This window comes from Protopterus annectens, chromosome 8.part0, assembly GCF_019279795.1.
Source record: "Protopterus annectens isolate FY-2018-M chromosome 8.part0, PAN1.0, whole genome shotgun sequence".
NCBI lineage: Eukaryota > Metazoa > Chordata > Ceratodontiformes > Protopteridae > Protopterus > Protopterus annectens.
In genome coordinates, this window is record NC_056741.1 from 342,235,627 (window position 1) to 342,255,645 (window position 20,019).

A 20,019-nucleotide genomic window follows, 5' to 3' on the forward strand; every position below is an offset into this window, starting at 1 on the left:
GTGACTGGGAAACACAACTGGAGTTCAGAGAAATGATTTGGCAGTTAAGGGTTCACGCATGCTGTGGTAAGGGGCTAAATGACTTGCGGCAGACCCAAAGAAACATAATAATACTAAATCATAATGACAAAAACAACAATAAGAACGATTAGACAACAGAATAAAAGGGTTGTGAATTTACTGAGTTTTTCAAGTATTTAAGTATTATGGTATAAGACTGGACAGTTGAAATGAACATCACATTTATTTATTTATTTATTCCATTATTCATCTAAGTATTTAGGTATTTATTTGACATTTTTTGATAATGTGGAATTTTGTAGGCATTATTTCGATCTATATGAAGGAATTCAATACAATAATTATTAATTTATTTATTAGCTTACATACATACATTTATTAACTTACATACATATATTCATACTTATTATTCATATAATCTTTTATATATGTATGTATTAGGGGTTTTAAGACTTTTTTGATGTTTATATAATATATACAATATTAACATTAGATCTGTGAATATTATAGTAATTTTGTAGTGAACTATTTCCAAGTTCATTTTTATATGCTTACAAAGAATATATTGATTTTACATAGAAAAACATATATATATTTTTATATATCTTATATATTTTACATATATATTTTTTAAATCTATTTATAAATATTTTAAATGTTTGTGTATAAATACACTGGCTTTCATTTTTGGTGGTCGCAGATACAGGTTGGGACAATACGGAACTGTTCATATTCCGTTGGAACTGGTTGACCCTGATTATACTATACTATATTATTTTATTTTATTTTATTGAGTAGTGAGGATTTAAAATTCTTGGGTAGTATTTACCCACTGTTTCTGGATGTGTATTAAAATACTACATAGTATTACACACCTATATTATATGTATACACTGTTTGGTGACCCACAAACAAGGTGGTTCTTTAAAAAATGAATTATTAATTACTCAATTTGGATTGCCAGCCCATTTTTGGAATATATAAGATGAATGATTTATTTTGTTAATTGATTCTGAAGAAGTCTCTGAATGGAGACGAAAGCGCTCAATCAGTGGATGTACTAATTATATTTTGTTTCATTTTTATCTGGTGGATTATTAAACCTGTCTTTTACTTTATTGAACTATTCATTTTGTGTTCATTTGTAATACATATTGGAATCAAGAAGACAGCCTTTATTGTTTCCGGCGCTGCATTGTTTTTGGTTTTGTCTACAGCCTTGGGTATTTGGTTACCAGTTGACCTTGTAATTACAACACTCTTCTATAGGGTTTCCTAGACAGTTTTATTATGTAGCACTGTGTAGATGACAGTGGTGAGTAATATCTTATTATTCAGAGAAACTGCAACACTAACAATGCCATACAATATCAGACTAAACAGTACCAGTGCAGGATTTCAATCTTTTATTTCTAGGGCTAGGCACAGTTTTCATATCTGACAGACCTGTGGGGGAAATGTTTGTTAACACTACCTGAATGTTGCCACACATATTACCAGATTCCACATTATTATTATGCACATACGTCTCACTCTGTTACTGCACACACTCTAGTCATAGCTTCACAACATGGGGGTTGAGATGGGACATATTTTGCATATTACTCTCATAACATTTTGGTGAGTTGCTAGAGTGACAGGTTTGTTCTTACAGATATATTTCTGACAGTTATGATGTCTGACAATCAGTTATATGTCATTATTTGCTGCCTAAACTTCTGGGATCATCCCACTGATTTGCCAGGGGTACAGGGTGACACTAGGCAGGTGAATTACATCAATTATCTGGACTTTCTGACAATATCTGTACAGTTGTAGGGTATGATTCTGTATACAGCTTACTACCACTCCCAGGATTCGAACCATGGCTGTGTGTGCTAAAAATACAACACTTCACGTCTCAGTTGAGTGTGCTATTTGGATTATGTTGTGTATCTTTTCACTGTTTTCTGTCTAAGTCTCTCTCAGTTGTACAATATGACCTTGTGATTACAACAGTCGTATACAGACATTCCTATACATTTTATTTATGTAGCACAGTGTGGGTAACAGTGCTTAATCTGACAGTACTATTAAGATAGTGCAACACTACATTACCATATGATACCAGAGTAAACACAAACAGTCCAGGAGTTAGACCTTTATTAACAGGCTGTTACCCTTTTATGTACATACAACCTATATGAGACTCTTTCTGCCATATTGTCTGGTTTATTCACTACATGCCATACACAATACAGGTTTTATACTGGCAATTAACTTTCTGCTACTTTTAGATTTATTTCTTATGACAGTACATGCAAGATTATTACTAACCTACCTCGTGATGCAGCCTCTGCAGCCTACAGGCATGCGCTTCCTGATTCACAGCCAGCTCTGCTGCCGCTGTCAAAGACATAAGAGGAATATTTAGCCATACCTATCCATAATATACATGAGCTGGCAATAATTAAACAGGTAGCAGGATGAGTAGGACATCACCCAATTGCCTAGCTTCTTGGATCCACTGATCCAAGATCTCCCTCCGTTTCAGGTTGGCAAAGTGATGCCTGACCTGCTCATCAGTTCGAGGGATGCCAGTGGCACTGGTGAAGTCATGGGCGAGACAGTCCCAGATTTCCATTTTATATTGGGAACCCTGGTACTAGCCCTGCAGCAGGCTCTGGTCATGGTCTTTTACAAGAATTCCTGTCATGACTTCGCTGCGCTCAGAAGCGTGACCCTTCTCTGACACCAGCCATAGTGCCTACAGGAGGAAACTGCAACCAGTTATGAGATGTATTCCTGCCTGTGGGGTTTAAATAGTGCCAATTTCCCACACTTTGTCATGTTTGGATGGTTTTGAAAATGCTAAGCTATGGGCAAACCTGCTTACCTAAGGTTGGCATTGCTTAAAGGGTATACCAATGGACAAATTGATTTAGCTGGGCTACACATTGCTTACACCTAGTAAGCAGGGGTGTGCAATACTTAACATTGCTTATTTTTAAATTTGCATATTAATTGCTGTTTGGCATTTATTTATCATTTTTTACATGTTACATATCTGTTTAGTATTCATGATTCATGTGTAAGTACACTGTATGGGGTCCTTGTGTTTATTGGGGGATTTCACCACTTTATTACAATGACACCTCACATCTGGACTTAATGCAGTACTCCAGTTCACATATATATGTTATGTAGTAGGTTATACAACATAAAACTGTTTATAGATTCCTTTTACATGTAAATTGTGATTTTGCTATAGTGAGGATCTGTTTGGATATACCTCCATTTTATATATAGCTGTGATGGCTTACTGGTTAAGTGATGTGATTATAGTGTACAGGATCCTGGGTTCAAGGCCTGTTTATTTTGTTGCTGTGCAGAACAGAGGCTGTTGGATAAAGAGTTATTAAAGCACTTTTAAGCAGTTGTAAGTGGGTTTGTACAACAGTAAGCAATGCAAACTTCCAGTAAAATATGCTTACAGAGAGTTAGCTTCAAAATTGCTTAACCTGTGTGCGCCTTGCTTACTCCCATGCAAACAGGCTTAAACCCACTTACTACTGCTTAATAGTGCTTACTCCCGCTTACACCCGCACTAATTTAGAAAGAAATGAAATATGGGTCTTGGGAAAGTGGTAGATTTGGACACTCTACAGATTTATCATTCATTATACATTATACCTTCATTTAGTATCCCTGATTCATGTGTACATATGCTGTACGGGGCACTTGTGTTTATCTGTGGATTTTACCACATTATTACAATGACACCTCACATCTGCACTTAATGCAGTACTTCAGTTCACAAATATATATTATTTAGTAGGTTATACAGCAAAAAATATTCATAAAGTGATTTCATATGTAAAATGGAATTTATTACAGTGAGAATCAAACCATGAATGACTGCTTGCAAAGTTAACACTCTGACCACTACACTATTGCACTGCTGCTTCAATTAAATGTATCTTGCTATTTATCTTCTTGTGCTATTTAAGCTACAGTATGCATAGCTAAGCAATGGGTAAACTCGTGCACCTATGGTTAAATTTAATCTGTTTGATAAAAAAATTCTCTACTGCTATTTTCTCTAGGAAGGGACAGGTTTCACTTATTGCTGTGGATTCCTGTGTGTATCTTCACATTTGGCAGACATCCTAGCAACCCCCCATACCTCTCAACCTCTTCATGCAAATTATCTGGACAAAGCTTGACAACATGAGGTCCAACTACGGACATATTTTAATTATTGCTCTTATAAACTTGGGAAAGTTGCTAGTGTAACAGGTTTGCTTTAATATACATTTTCTGATGGATTTGAATTCTGAAACTGAAATGTATGCCATTATTTAACAACTTCAATCCTGAGATCATCCCAGTGATTTGCCAGGACAAATGGGGTACTGTATGAGTGACAAATCTGGACATTCTGTGATGATTTGTATAGTTGGGAGGTATGCAGCCTCCTATGGGCATTCTCACTAATTGTAATTGCCGAACGGCACTTCCTGAGTGCAGGGACATGTGTATTGTGAGAGCTCTTCTCTCACAATACACATGTGTATTGTGAGAGCTCTAGTCTCAGACACACCCACTACACTCGTCCATGCTTTGTGTCCATTTAGGACCAGAGGCAGCACGCCTTCATTACTATGCATGGCGTGCTGTCGTGCTGTCCTTAAACGGTCATTTCCTTGAAGGAATAGCTTACTTCTGCATGTAAGATTAGTGAATCCCGGGGAATGTCTCTACATGTTATAACAATATGCTCTGTTCCATTTCCTTCCACACAGCATAATAATTCATATTTAGCTAAAATAATATGTTTCCTTTAGATAACTGAATAAAGAAGGTGCTATTTTAAACATTTTGCTTTATGAAATATTCATTTTTCTCTTTTACAGATTTTTAGGGTTCTTAAAGTTTACTGTGCTGAATTAAAGATTTTTTAATTATTTTATATTTAAATTTACATATTTCCATGTATATTCATATCTATCATCTATCTATCTAACTATCATTAATTATTCCATTTTTTAACTGGGGAGGTGACCTTGTACATTAACTCTTTTCAGCTACAGTACAGTAAAATATAAAGCAAATAGAGCAAAGCAGTATAGAACATAATATTTTACAAGGTAAATGAATATAAAAAATTGTTACAGCAAATCATATTTGAAATCTGCAATTCATATAATTCTAGTATAAACAATAATCATTGTTCCTGTAGCACTTATAGTTGTAAATTTCATTCAAATGTTCAACTAAACTTTTGAAGTTTTGAATCTTATCTTGGTCTCATGAGCTTCTAAAATTACATATTCTGGATATATCAATTTTTATGCTATTATGTTTAGATAACCTTGCAAGACCTAATGTGATTCTACAGCCTATAATTAATATTTAATTCTTATATATTTTTTAAATATTGCATCATAATACAGGTTTAAAGAATTAATGAATTAGATCCAGTATCTGGAAGATCAAGTAGAAAGGAGACAGCAGTGATCACTTCTTCCAGTTGAGGAAAAAGACATCTGAATATGACTTTCTTTTGGCTTTTCCCAGTTAGGGGTCGCCACAGTGGAACTCCGGTCCACTAATGATTGGCAGTGGATTTCTTTTACGATGATGAGTTGCCAGCCTGACGCCCAACCTTCAAAGAAGGCACACCCATTCACCCATGCACCTACCTGCATGTCTTTAACATCACTCGACTGCGGGGAGGACATGCAGACTCCATACAGAAGGCGCTCCAGCCGAGAAGTGAATGGGAGAACCTCTTGCTCTGAATATGACTACTTAAGTAAAAACTGTCAAGCAAATATCGAGGATATCATGTCTTCTTGTCAAGCAATTTACTACTTGTTTTAAGTTATAATTTTCCAAAATGTGACAAGAAGTAATAGAAAGGAAACTACAGGAGTGACAGAAGAAAAGCATTGGTGTAGTAAAATACTTGAAAAGATATGTAGGTAGATGTTGGGCCTTTGTTGAACTTCAGCAAAAATATGGAGTAGGAGTTGGGCATCAGTTATTTCACAGAGGGATCCTTCTGAAAATGCCTGGAAATGATGCAGGCAGAATTGGAAAGGGAGGACGTAAAATGAAAAGTAAAGGGAAATGTAATGGGAGAAGCCAAAAGGAAATTAGAAAAAAACATTATGAAGATGTGGAAAGACACAGAATGGTGGGATAGGGAAAATATAAAAGAGGTTGGGAGCAATGGAAAGGTTGAGGAAAGCATGGATAAAAAAGTCTAGGGGGTGAGACAAAAACTGTCTCTGGGAAGACGTGCTGGGTATGATGAGATTCTCAAATAAGGTGTATCCAGTTGGAGATGTTTTAGCTAGAGTAGTATACAGATGGTACAGAACTCTGATAGAAAGGGAAAAAAGGGGTAGGTTCAAACATCATGCTGGCAGTCTGATATGGCAAATGCAGATGGAAATTGAACAGTTGTGAGAAATAGCTAGAAGAATCTGTACTGAGATATTTCAGAGGGAGATTCAAGGTTCATAGCAGTTCTGTCCATATGGAGTTGAGACCACTAGTAGTAAATGACCTAAAGAAGAAATTCTGGAATTATGATTAGTGGTAGGGGAAGTCTGGAAAAATACATGACAGTGTGGAAAGAAGGGAAAATAGTAGAATACAAAAAAAGGAGGTGGAAGCATGAATGAATAAGGTGGTAATATGGAATAGAAAGTGAATGGATAAGTAATGTAAGAAATGGGAGGCACAGAGGAAGTGAAAAATGGGAAAGGAAAATAACAGTAATCATAAACTGAGGAGAGAATATTTAAGGGATAAATTGTGGATAAAGCAAAGGGGATACAATGAATTGAATGCTGGTAGTTAGAAGTGTTTGAAAAGTGTGAGGGAGTCCTGTTGCAAGGGGGAAAGGGACATGGAAAGGATGTAATAGAAGTTAAAAGGAGGCTAATGAGGAAGACTGCCTAATTAAGTGATCCAATAGAAAGGAATGTTATTAATTCAATAAGTTTAATGCTAAACTCAATGAGTCTTGTTTATGCAAACTATAATGCAATAATATGAGAATATTGAAGTGTGGTGAAAAAATGTGAAATATGTGGAAAACAAGGATAATTATAAAGATAAACAAAATAATGGGATACATCAAAATCTAGGGGTCATTTACTTAATAAAGTGGCAAATAACTGTTGAAGTTGCTAAAGCTAGCTATGTAATTACTCAGGCCAAAGCTCCTGCAGAGACCTTTTACAATGGGTAATCTTCTAAAAATGTGTAGAACAAACTTGAGAAGGTATGTTAGACTGAGGGTATTCTTAGTGAGTTTACTATAATGCATTAATGGTAGAATAATAGGCCTCAAAATATAGAGTCAGACTTGTGTTTTCATGTGTGCATTCAGTTTCAAGGAAATATAGTTCAGTAGAAAGGAAAAGATAATCTTGCTGGCTAAGCATGAAATGTGCAGAAATACAGAACGTTCCTTTCTCAAGGGAAAGATATGCGTACTTGCAATGGAATGCTAGATAAAGAATAGACTATGAGGCACATGCAAGACAAGGCTTGAAACCAAGGCTAAAGAGGCATATAAAACATTATAGGGATTTGGTATTTTTAGGATATACTTCAGACGTGGTCAGCGAAGTCAGTAAGTTAGCTTTTGCACTGATAATGTAAAAGGGTCTTTAAAGTACAGACACTTGAGCCTGAGTCAGGTCAAATATTCAGGAGGAAAAGATTGTTTCAGTTGATATTATTCAGGAGAATCAGAATATATGAGCAGAAACGTCGGATATGTTTATCAGCACTGTTATTGCTATCCAGCATTTCAGAATTTGCTATTGTTTGTCAGCACTGTTACTGAAGACAGTATCTGTATATTGTTAACATCTAATAAAGCATTATTAACCAAACTGCAGTGTTTGCAGACTTTATTGAGAAAGTACAAAAAGACGTGGCCCATAATGGAGAGTCTGGCACCTGCTCAGTACATGTTTGGGTAGTTAACACATAAAGGCTTTAATTCCAGTCTCAGTTCAGTTGTTTCCATTAATTCCAGTATATTACAGTCTTATCAATTCTTTCAAGGTATATATAACAAAAGTGAAATTTTCTGCAGACCTGCCATCAGCTTCTCTAAGCAAAGTAGAGGAATGCCATCACAAAAAAAATCATGTACTGCCATCTGATGGTTGCTTTTTTAGTAATCCTGAAACAATTTTCTTCTATCCTTTCACATATGATATCCTGGCCTCAGTTAATGAGATGTCTTATGTCTACAGCATTTTATCAGCTTGTAACCCCAAAGATCTCCATGAAAATTGCAATATATCTTCCAGTCATAATCTTCCAGTGTTCTGGACCAAACTACCTCTAAAGGTAATAAGATTAACAATTTAGCATTCAAACAAACACTGTCATTACTGCATCACAAAATCACAAATGTACCAGTTATAAACCAGTGTAGAAGAATGGTATAGTGAAAACATAGCCTTAAACTCCATACCACCTTAAACTCCACATCACCGATCCACAGATTAAACGTACCTTTAACCTTTGGGTTTCAAATAACACACTCTGTCTCACATACTGCAACTTCCTTATGAAAGCCATGTAAATCCTGGTCTGTAATCTAAATGTGTCACATCTCACTTAAGATGGTGAATTTCTGCGCACTATATTTCTTCAAAAGTAACAAGGACAGTTCTAACATCTTTACAGCAAAGCTTATCATTGGTATGCTAGTCATATGTTCAGCAATGTTTCATCCTTGACTAAAGTATGGGAAAAAATCCCTATTGCCTGGTTTAATATACTTTTTATTGCTTATCATGCTTTTAAACACTGTGTTCCTTTACCTCACAGTTTACATTTGTGATTGCAAATTACAGTTTGATTAATTAATCTTTCTTACATTTCAGAAAGTTTGAAAAATATTTTTTAGCATTTGAACATTCCTGGTCCCAGCCTTCATAAAGTTCATACACTATTTATTATTTAGTTAGATACTGCTGCTACTAAGCATTTCTTGCTTAATCATTTAGACATGCACATAACTAGCATTTTAAGGACTCTTCTACATAGTTTCTTTTAACTGCTTTAATTTCATGAGTTGTCATGTTTTAAGATAAGCATCCACAGGAAACTAAGAGGACTAATTAAATCCAATAAGGCCAATTACGAGGTCAAGATAATGAATCAGGCTAAAGACAACCACAAGGCCCCCTACAGCTATGTTCAACACCTCAAAGCTAACATGCAACAGTGTGCAGAACTGGTAGAAAATGGTACCACCTTTACTGAGCAGGGTGACATAGCAAATCTGCTGGCCAAAAAATTCAGCTTAAACTTCACCCCGCCCCACCACCCTGCTGCCATCCCCAGTGAAATCCCTATCAGCATAGCCCTCCAACTATCAACAGGAAGCAGGTCATAGTGCTGCTCACTAAGTAAAAAAAAACATAGCCTTAGTAGTGCCCCTAATATCCCAGGTTGCCTGCTAAATAACCTGAAGCATGACCTATCAGACCACTTGAGCTACTTTTCAAGTATAGTTTTAAAACAGGCTGCATACCAAGTGAATGGAGGATGGAAAAGTTTATTCCCTTCACAAGTGTGGACCATCAACCAACCTCCAGAAACTGCAGACTCATTAGTCTGACTAGTCTAATATGCAAAGCCATGGAACAAACTAGCATGAAACAAATTAGCATGGAAATGATCAACAAAGACATTTTCAACCAACAGACATTGGACCCATCTCAATTAGGTTTTGTCAAGGGAAGGTCATGCCTACAAAATATGGTAGACTTCTTTGAGAAAATAACCAAGGCAATGGTTTGATACTATATATATATATATATATATATATATATATATATATATATATATATATATTTTTGTTTTTAAATTTTTATCCTGTAAATGTGTTAACACTCATTTTTTGTCTATAATTTCTATTATTTGATATGATGATTTTGCATGTAAGCTTAAGCTGGAGCTTTTCTCCCCAGGCCTCCGCTGAAAATGGGCACTGTCCCAGTCGGACCATCCCGGTAAATAAATGTAAAATAAAAATAAATAAAATGAAGGGAAAATGGTGTATACCACCTACCTAAATATGGTTAAGGCATTTGATACAATAGCCCACTCAAGTATTGTGGATAAATTCATCAATCTGGGCATAAATCCAGACATAACTCACTGGATTGCCAGCTGGCTCACAGACAGGACCCAAGAAGTCAGGACTGGTGAAACCATCTCCACCAAGAGGGATGTCACCACCAGTAGAGTACCACATGGCTATGTGCTGGGCCAACTCCTGTTTGGCATCTACTTCTCACAGGTCACAAGCTGATAGCAAGGGCTTCTGGCTCAACATGTTTGCAGCTGAATGCAAATTAGGAGCTCCCATGACACCAACATCCTGCAAGAGTGTCTAACGCAGACAAATGACTGGTTCCAAAGTCATGGATTAAAACTCATTGCAAAGATGTGCATTATAGTATCTTTTGGGGAAACTTCCACCTAGGCAAATTATACCATTGATAAGACAACCCTAAAAGTTGACTCAGTAGTAGAGGAATGGTAACATATGTGGACAGTAATCTGGCCTTTGACCAACATGTAGCCAAGGTAGTAAGAAAATGATTCCATGTCACCCAACTTATAAGTAAGGGTATGACATCCAGGTCCAAGGAACTTATAGCACCACTGTATCTGATTGTTATTAGATCTACTATTGAGTACAATGCCACCGTTGGCATGTACCTGGACAGGGATATGCAACAGTTGGAATGCCAACAGAGGTTCTTCACCAAGAGAACTCAGGGTATTAACACATTGTGCTATACAGATCACATTAGATCCCTGTCTCTATACTCAGTCTCTTCTAGGTTGTTGAGAGGTAATCTGTGCTTAGCATATAAGGCATCCTTAAGTCAGCCTGATGGAACATTTGCATATCTGCAAAATGAACAGCACCAGAAACATTAGATCCGAGGACTTAAACTTTGCTCATAACATAAATAGAATATGCTGGTGGCTTAAATATGTGTCCCAAAGGCTTTCTATGCTTTAGAATAGGCTCCCTATCCACGTGAAGCAGAGTCCATCCCTAACCCTATTCAAACGTAGTCTTGACCTTTGGATGGGAAATCGTAAATTTATCCCCAAGCTGGCCCCCATGCCTCTTATAGACAGAGATTGACAGTAAACATTCCCTAACTAACAGTAGATGGGCGATTGTAAATTCACCCATGGTCTATTCCCCATGTCTCCTGTACTCAGATGGTGACAGTAAATATTACCTAAAGAACATACCCCCCTACATAAACTTTTAGCAACCCCAATAAATAGCATACTCCTGCTAATTAACATACTTCTCCAGTCTAGACCCACACGTTACAAGGGGACACAACTGGGTTGGGTTGCACAGCTAGGCCTGTAAAGGCTGTGGTAGTCATCCGCCTAGTATATACCTATGAACCTATGTCATGTCACTGTATCGAATGATTTGTGGTACTATACGGCTCTCCCTTCCAACTCAACCTCATTATATTTGAAAAATATGGAACATGCTCTTCCTGAAATTTGTTAAGAATTTTGAGAGTTGCAATTTGTTATTTAATATGTCATTTTGCTCATCAGTCGGAATTTAATTAAGTATGAATGGGTCAAGTTACAAACATACTCCTTTTGCAACTAACCACTACATGCACCTCCCAGGTACTTCCATGCTAGGAATGAGCATACCTCCCAATGTCCAGATTTTTGCCTCAACATTTTGGTCTGTTCCTTATAAATTTTTTGTCTTTCTGACAAATCACACACACACACACACACACACACACACACACACACACACACACACACTACATTCCCCATATCTGATGCTAACCTGTCTACCGTCCTATTTTCTCCACACTCCCATGATGGTTGAAGTGCCATCACTGCATGTATCTATTGTGCCCTGGTAACTAGTGTATCCTCCCACCTCACCAAGCTCCATACTACTGGTGGTTTCCTTATTCCAATCGCAATAATCACAGGTGGTCTAGTATATCCCCCACCTCCCAATCCTAATTGTGATGTCAGTGCTTTTACATCACTTCAATTTATGTTATGCCCGGTGGTCTAGTGTATACCCCCACCCCCAATCCCCATACTTCGATTTATGTTATCACTGGTGCCTAGTGGTCCCCCATCATTGATCATTATGCTGTGGTTGGTGCCAGTTCATTACTTCTGATGTCAGTAATCCATGGTGGTCTAGTGCATCCCACTACTCCCCTCCCACTACCATGGTCATGGTATGTAATTGAACATGGTCTTTTGGCCATGTTCATTATCACATTATGGTGGGGATGACTAAATAGATGCCTTCCAGAAGGCAGTTCTGGAAAGAGATCACATGGCTATTTAGCTTATGCCTTTCCCCCAGAATGCCTTTTTAGTATTCAGCACAGTTGCAAAGCCAGCTCCTCATGGTGCTGCACTTCTTTGTGGGAGGGGACCATGCAACACTGTGCCAGGGCAGTTGCTGAGTCAGGGAAAGGTACCTCAACATGTACATGGAGGTGTATACATGTTGTTATTTTAATGAAGTTCCCCAACCCAACATGTTTGGTCATGATACCATGATGGGTAGACAAGCAAAATGGATTCTCTTTTTTCTGTATTTCATAATGAACAGCATGTTTGTACAATTGCTCAAATGTTACCACATTTAAAAAGTATATTATAATAACAGAGCCCATTAAGTTATAAAGCCTTAGTCACTGCAATAATTATAAACTGTAACAGTAAATTAAACTTCAGATTATTTACAATATACGTTAGTAAAGATCTGGCATGATGCAGTAACAATTGTACAATAATTTATTGTACTGTGATTCAGTGAATAGTCTTTGTTAAATTAGATTTGCCATAACTCAGCTGTCTGCCTTCATTCTTCCTTACATCATCCATACTTACTACTGTTATACAGGATCATGAAAGAAAAACAATTTTTTTCTGCAGCTGATAAACTGATTTAACTAAATATCTTTAAGGACACCCAAATTAGAGAGTTCACAATAACAGCTACTGTACTTCTTAACTGCACTGAAAACATGAACTCTACTAAGATGTTTTACTGATGCAAAATATTCTTAAATTGTTGGATTATGCCTAAACTGGTGCTTACTAAAGTAAAATAGCACATTCCTTACCTGGGGGAAGTGGTAGATTCCTAAAATTCTACCTAGCTGGATGGAAAGTGAAGACATTAATTCTCCAACGATAACAGGAAGGCGTGGATAGGACTTACAGTTATAATTTGGCAATGGATGGTCTGTCCCAGATAACAAAGACAATGCACCTTCAATTACTCTGTTTTCTGAATAGCAGGAATCCACAACTTTGAAACCTAGAGTTATATTTGGTAGTACACTAGCATCTCTGTTAATTTCATTTATTGCATAAACCATGCCCATCACATCTCTGTAATACCTGAAGACAAATCTGCAAAAACAGACAGTAACAAGAGAGGTTGTGATTAAAAAAAGTAGCAGGTGGCTTAACATAAGATAGTGTAATGTGGAACAGTTTCACTATGGCCTAGGCTACACGCCACATCCTGAATAAATTAATGTATAGCCACAGCAGAGACCTTTGTTACAAGCACTGGACATCAGCAACTAACTGCACCATGCAGAGGAGGTAGAGGAGGCCTTTTCATATTGTAAGTTTGAGGTGAAAAACTGCAGCCCCCAACTGCATGAAAAAAGACCATGATTAATTACTCTAATGCTGTAGCTCCCTACTCCAAATGCATGCACTCAGACATAAACACACACACTGACACATACACATAATCCATTTTGCATAGTATTTATCAACTATTTTTAACAGCTACTTTGAACAGTGCTGCAGTATTGCTACCAGCCCAGCTGTTCCAAATAATCACTCAGTTGTACAAGGTACAACTCAGTGCAGCTGAGTGATTCATAAACTTAACTTAATGCATCTGATTAACATTTCCCTAGTGTTATACAGAGCGCTATGCAGTACATCAGGAATGAACACATGCACAATCCCAGCAAGGATATTTGGGCAGAATTGTGGAAACGATGAGAAGAAGCAGCCACTGTCATAGCAGTACGTCACTAAATGACGATGACTGCCACCAACCATAGATGGTCTGTCCATGGTGTCTAGATCCCTGTCCAAATACATTAATGTTGCTGCATCAGGACTCAGGAGTAACACTCTTACTCCATGCTCCAATGATGTGTGACATTTTTAGTTAACCAGGTAAATCCGGTAAACAAGGTAACTTTATCAAGGGTGAAACAGATGCACTTTCTGGTCAGATTACTTGCACAGAGTAATGCAGCAGGCCAATAGAGACAGCGGGAATCAAACCCAGATTGCAAAATGTAGCTTCAATAGCAGCTCATAGACAATCTTCTGTGCTAAACTGTCAGCACACATCAGCCCCACTGTCACTCTGTTCCATAAACAAAAGAAAGTATTTGCATGTTTTCTTCAACAACATCCAAGGTTTCACCTGATGCAATGCAGCAGTGTGTAAGCCACTTGATTTTTTGAAATATAAAGTACATTTGAAAATACTGCTTACTTTCATAATTACTAACAAACAACTAGCAATGTTTCAAATCCAGTGTGATATAAATGGACATTTACAATTAATTTTCCTGTCTTGCATCATGGTATTTCACACCAGATCTCTCAATAAAAGGGATGTTAAAGTACAATCATAAATATGAAAATATGAATAATAAGTAGCACGCATTGATTAATTACTCCACTACAGGACATCCTAGATTAACAATCTTTGTGTTATTTTGTTAATAAATATTGCCCATTATTGACTGGTAAGTCACTAAGTTGAAGAAGCCAAATCCAAAAAAAGATCTGGGTGCCATAAGGAGCTACAGTATAGGTGTTAATTGGAAATACACAAAAAAGGCACTAAAGGCATGAGTTAGTTAATGAGCCCCAATGTTTTGGAAGTTTTTCAAAGGCATCCTTACTTGACTCTTTCATGTAATTATGGGTGTTTACAATGTACGAAACATTTTGCTCTTAACAAAAGGGTTTCATGAATCTCAGATGGAGAAACAGTAAATAATATTTCAATATGCCTATATTACACACAGCAGCAATATTAAGTCAGCAGATATTTTGTTCCATTATAATAGACATTCTATAAAACATTTAATTTACTTGCGTGTGTTATACTACTGACATTATCATAGTGTTACACTATTTTACTACGTATTGTGCTATCAGCTAGGAAATCTTCCAATACAAGCACAAAATGCCTTCCTTAGGTGTTGTTTTTGTCTGCTTATTAGACAGCAGAAGCAAGAAATGCAAAGTAAGACACCAAAAGATTTTCTGCTCAAAGGACCGCATTAGCGTGAATCCGTTACTCCATACCAAATTCCTTAAAATACCTCAACCATTCCTCAAGCAGTATATGCTAAAAAGGAATAATGGAGGTCTATTTCCACTTCCAAAAAGCAGTTGCTCCCTGCTATGTTGCAATGCTTGCATAACATGCCAATGCATACTGATAATGCAATGGCATAGCCCATTGACTGATATGGTCTGCTCTGGCATTCAGTGAAGCTCCTTTCATGGAACCAATGCAATTGCAAGCATATCATAGAGAAATGTAGCATACACTGTAGATATGTAGGGAAGCAATACGAAGGGGTAACATAGTATTTTGTTATCAGAGTGATGGCTGCACATATATGAGGTGATTTTTCAGCCATAGCTATCCTATTTAAACACAGGTGGTGATTGTAATTGCACTTTACTGCATGAGTGTTGTACACTATATCTGTGTACAGTCACAGCATGCCACCACTTGTGTTTGATGTGCACTACAGCATGCATAACAGAGTTTTATCATGCCTGCAGTATGACAGCCAAAATACAGGGAGCACTGTGGAGCTATGCCAGCCTTGGGGTACATCAGGGGGCTATGCATCAGGATAGGCTAACTTTGGACTTTGCCATCAATAGGTAATGGTCTTGTTTAACATAGATTGTTTTGGAATCTCACCACCTGTCTATGGTGTGTACCCCCATATATGGAGTGGTCATCTCAGTGTAGTCTTTGGCACTGTGCAGGTATAACCTATCTCAAGACTTATATCCCTCTAGGTTGGTAAAACAAAGCTGTTGGATCAAGATAGTGCTGAATGTCAGTAAAGGTCCTTTGCAATGCCACCTAAGACATTTTGAAATCTGAACTAATATGAAAATGTCATAGTGTAAATGCATTTAAATGCTTGCTGTTCATTTAGTGTTGATTAGTTGTCTTATCTTAAAATGAGTAAACTAAAAAAGAAGTGGTTCTGTTATTATTATTATTATTATTATTATTATTATTATTATTATTGATAAAACACACTTGCAAACCTGATTATTGTAATAGCTCTGAATGTTCTGCATGAATTCCAAGCATTTAACTTATCTGCTTCATCATGATCTGCACAGTTAAGAATTTCAGTGAAAAATTGTGAAAATTAGAATCTGAGAAATGCATTTGCATAGAAAGATGTATGCAAATTCTTTCCTGAATAAATGCATTTCATGCAAATTTTGGATTACCTTTTCCAAAGTAATTTAATTTTTTCCCTTATAAAGAAGCTATGAAAGTTGTATGACTTGTACAAATGAAAAAAAACCTGCATTAATTTATAAAGCATATCAGCAAGTATAAATGTTTGCAATTATCAACATTTACAAATAGAGAAATTAAAAAAGCTATATATCATGCCATATGAACAAGCAAAGAGATTTTGTGGAGTGGGAGGGCTGCTGTTTCTTATGTTTCATGTTGTACCTACATATAGAATAACATTCATTCCCAATCTTAAATAGTCTGTCTGTACAAAATCATTTGAAAAAGAGGGCTTGTTGCTATCATTCAGAAAATATACCTCATTTACTATATGAGTGGTACTGGATTTCCTGTTTTATACATGATTTCATGGTTCAAAGTGTTTTGGTTAGAATTTTTAGGAAAATCTTATGTTTATATCTATGCCTTTATTTTTGAAACTGAATGAATTAAAAATAATGGGTAAGGTTAATCGTTTTGCATCAAATGTCTTAATAAGTTATTTCAATGTCATTGGTAAAGGTTATAATAAACCGCATGGCCAAAAATATGTACTCCAGTTGGTGTCATTTTAACTCGGCATCTTCAGAACTTTGAAATAATGATAGTGAAAATTTTACAAACTATACTAAATATATCAGCAGATCTTTGAAAGAATAGCCAGCCCGAAAAAAAATCCAGTCTGTGGAATATGCAGCTATATATTCTGCTAAAGATATTTAGCTTTCTTTTGTAGTTTTCTTCTTAATCCAAGTAGACAGATAGGGATTTTGAATGATTAATAAAATTAATGATATATATATATATATATATATATATATATATATATATATATATATATATATATATATATATATATATATATTTACCTCCATAATGTCGATGGCCACAACTGCGAACCCACTTTGTGAACTCTGAACTGTGTCTTCACAAAACCTTGAACATCGCTATTCCGAACCGCAAAATCTCACCCCCTTTTTGACCCACATTAGCACTTGTTTGCAGGTGTGGCACAATCAAAAATGTTGCCTTTCGATGGTTTGTCAGCTTTCTGTGGTTTCAGTGGTATGGGTTTAGCAGAAATGGTTCGGCGTTGTGCATGTTTGCCGTTGTGACCTTCGACATTATGGAGGTAAACCTAACTTCATTAACCCCTTCGACATTATGGAGGTAAACCTAACATCACTAACCCTAACTTCACTAACCTCACCCAAGCTACAACAGCAAATAGCAGCCAAGACATTCAACAAATAGCATCCACTAACTAAAACCCACCCATACACAACTTCCAATCACAACTCAGTATTCAATCAAGAAAACCTGATAACTAACCCATCCAATTTTTAACCCTCAAATAGTTTACCAATAGGATCCAACCACTATCTAATTCTTCAATAATCCTATTTCTTTACAAGTCAATATTTCACTACTTACCACCCAAAGTCATTGTATTATGGACAAACTCTATCTGATATCAACCCCATTACATCTACTGGTCTCACAGGTATCACATTGCAATAGCAAAATGTTTCACCTTTATAGGAAACTCATACAACTTGCTGCCCTACACATCACCACCACTTCACTGCTTTTACTCCTATTCTACATCACCACATATAATTCCCTACTACTGTCAGCCAATAACCATTCCTGGCAAACCTCCTCATCACACCTCCCAGAAAAAACATGAAACTATTCCATCGCTCCATACCTCTTCTATTCCAGCCAGTTAGATTACCATACAACCAAATTCCAATCCTCACCAAACGCATCTCACATCTGTCAAAAACATGCCAACCTATAATACAATTTCACCAAACTGCTGTTACACATTTTAATGAAACTAAACCAATCCAGAAACATCATTCTAATTCTGGTCCCATTCCCCCAGCCAATACAGCTAGCAGCCCTATAACACACAACTATTCACAACTACATAGAAAAAACAAGTTTCCCTTTTCCTTCTTAATATGAATGTAAGAAGTATTGCAAATAAAGTCACAAACTGCATGCCTTACTTTCCCTCTATGCTTCTGCCATTGTTATATTAATGAGACTTGGCTAATACCCAACAATAAAAACAATGAAATTGTCACTCCAGGATACAATATACTACACAAAGACAAGACAACCAAAAAGGGTGTGGGTGTAGCTATCCTATTCAAAGATCACCTAACATTAGGCTATCTTGAACTTTGGAAATGCAGAACTAATCTTTACCCAATTAAAACTCAACCCGAAAAAACACATTAACATCATTGGCAGTTATATCCCACCAGGAAACAATATCAGCACTGTAGAAAACATATTACACTGGGCCTTGCATTCCTTCCCACAGGAAACAGTACTGCTGGGTGATTTCAATTTTGACTGGTTAGACTACTCCTCTCTTAATCCAACATCACACATTAACCTACATGGGTTTACCCAATTGATCGCACCCCCCACAAGAACTGACAAATCTTCCAAACATCAATCTATCCTCGACTGGATTTTGGTTAACAACCCCTTCCTATCATCACAGGCAGGCTGTCTTCCTGATGGTCTGATTGACCACCTTACAACTTTCCTTGCACATACCCGTACCTACCAAAATAACCAAACCATATACCGCACAATAAGAAACAAAAAAGACTTTAACCCACATAGATTCATTACTGCCCTAAAAAGTTGTAACTGGGACTCTCTCAAACAGCTACCCCTAGATGATGCTGTTAACTCATGTAATACTATTTTTTTATACATTTTAAACTGTCATGCTCCCCCCAGAACCATCAGAGTGAATGCCAACTATGCACCCTGGCAGAGTAAGGAATGCAGATCCCTACGCAAAGCTAAAGACAAGGCCTGGGAACAATACCACAAATACAAAACCAAAACTACAAAAATAACATTCCTTGAACTTCTAGGAAAAGCTAGGAAACTTGTAAAACAAGACAAAATCAACTATTACCATAATATTCAGGAAAAAAACACCACAATAACCCTCAAAAGTTTTAGGCTGCAGTTGATAATATACTACTACGAGGCAAAACATCTACCCCCACTCCAACCTCAAACAACAACTCAGATAGTATAGCTACCCAATTTAATAAATACTTTACAGAAACTATCTTAGCCCTTGCTAATTCTCTAAACATCTCCAACAACCTTGCCCCATAGCACCCCAGTTCAGTAACTCCTCCCAAAATAACCCCAACCAGTTTACATTAAAACTAGTGTCTGTAAATACCATAAAAAATACTGCATAAACTAAAACCTACTACCCTAGCCAGAGATAATCTCCCAGACGAATTTCTGCAAATCGCAGCAGAGGGAATAGCATACCCAGTAACAATAGTCATTAACAGATCTATATCTGAGAGCAT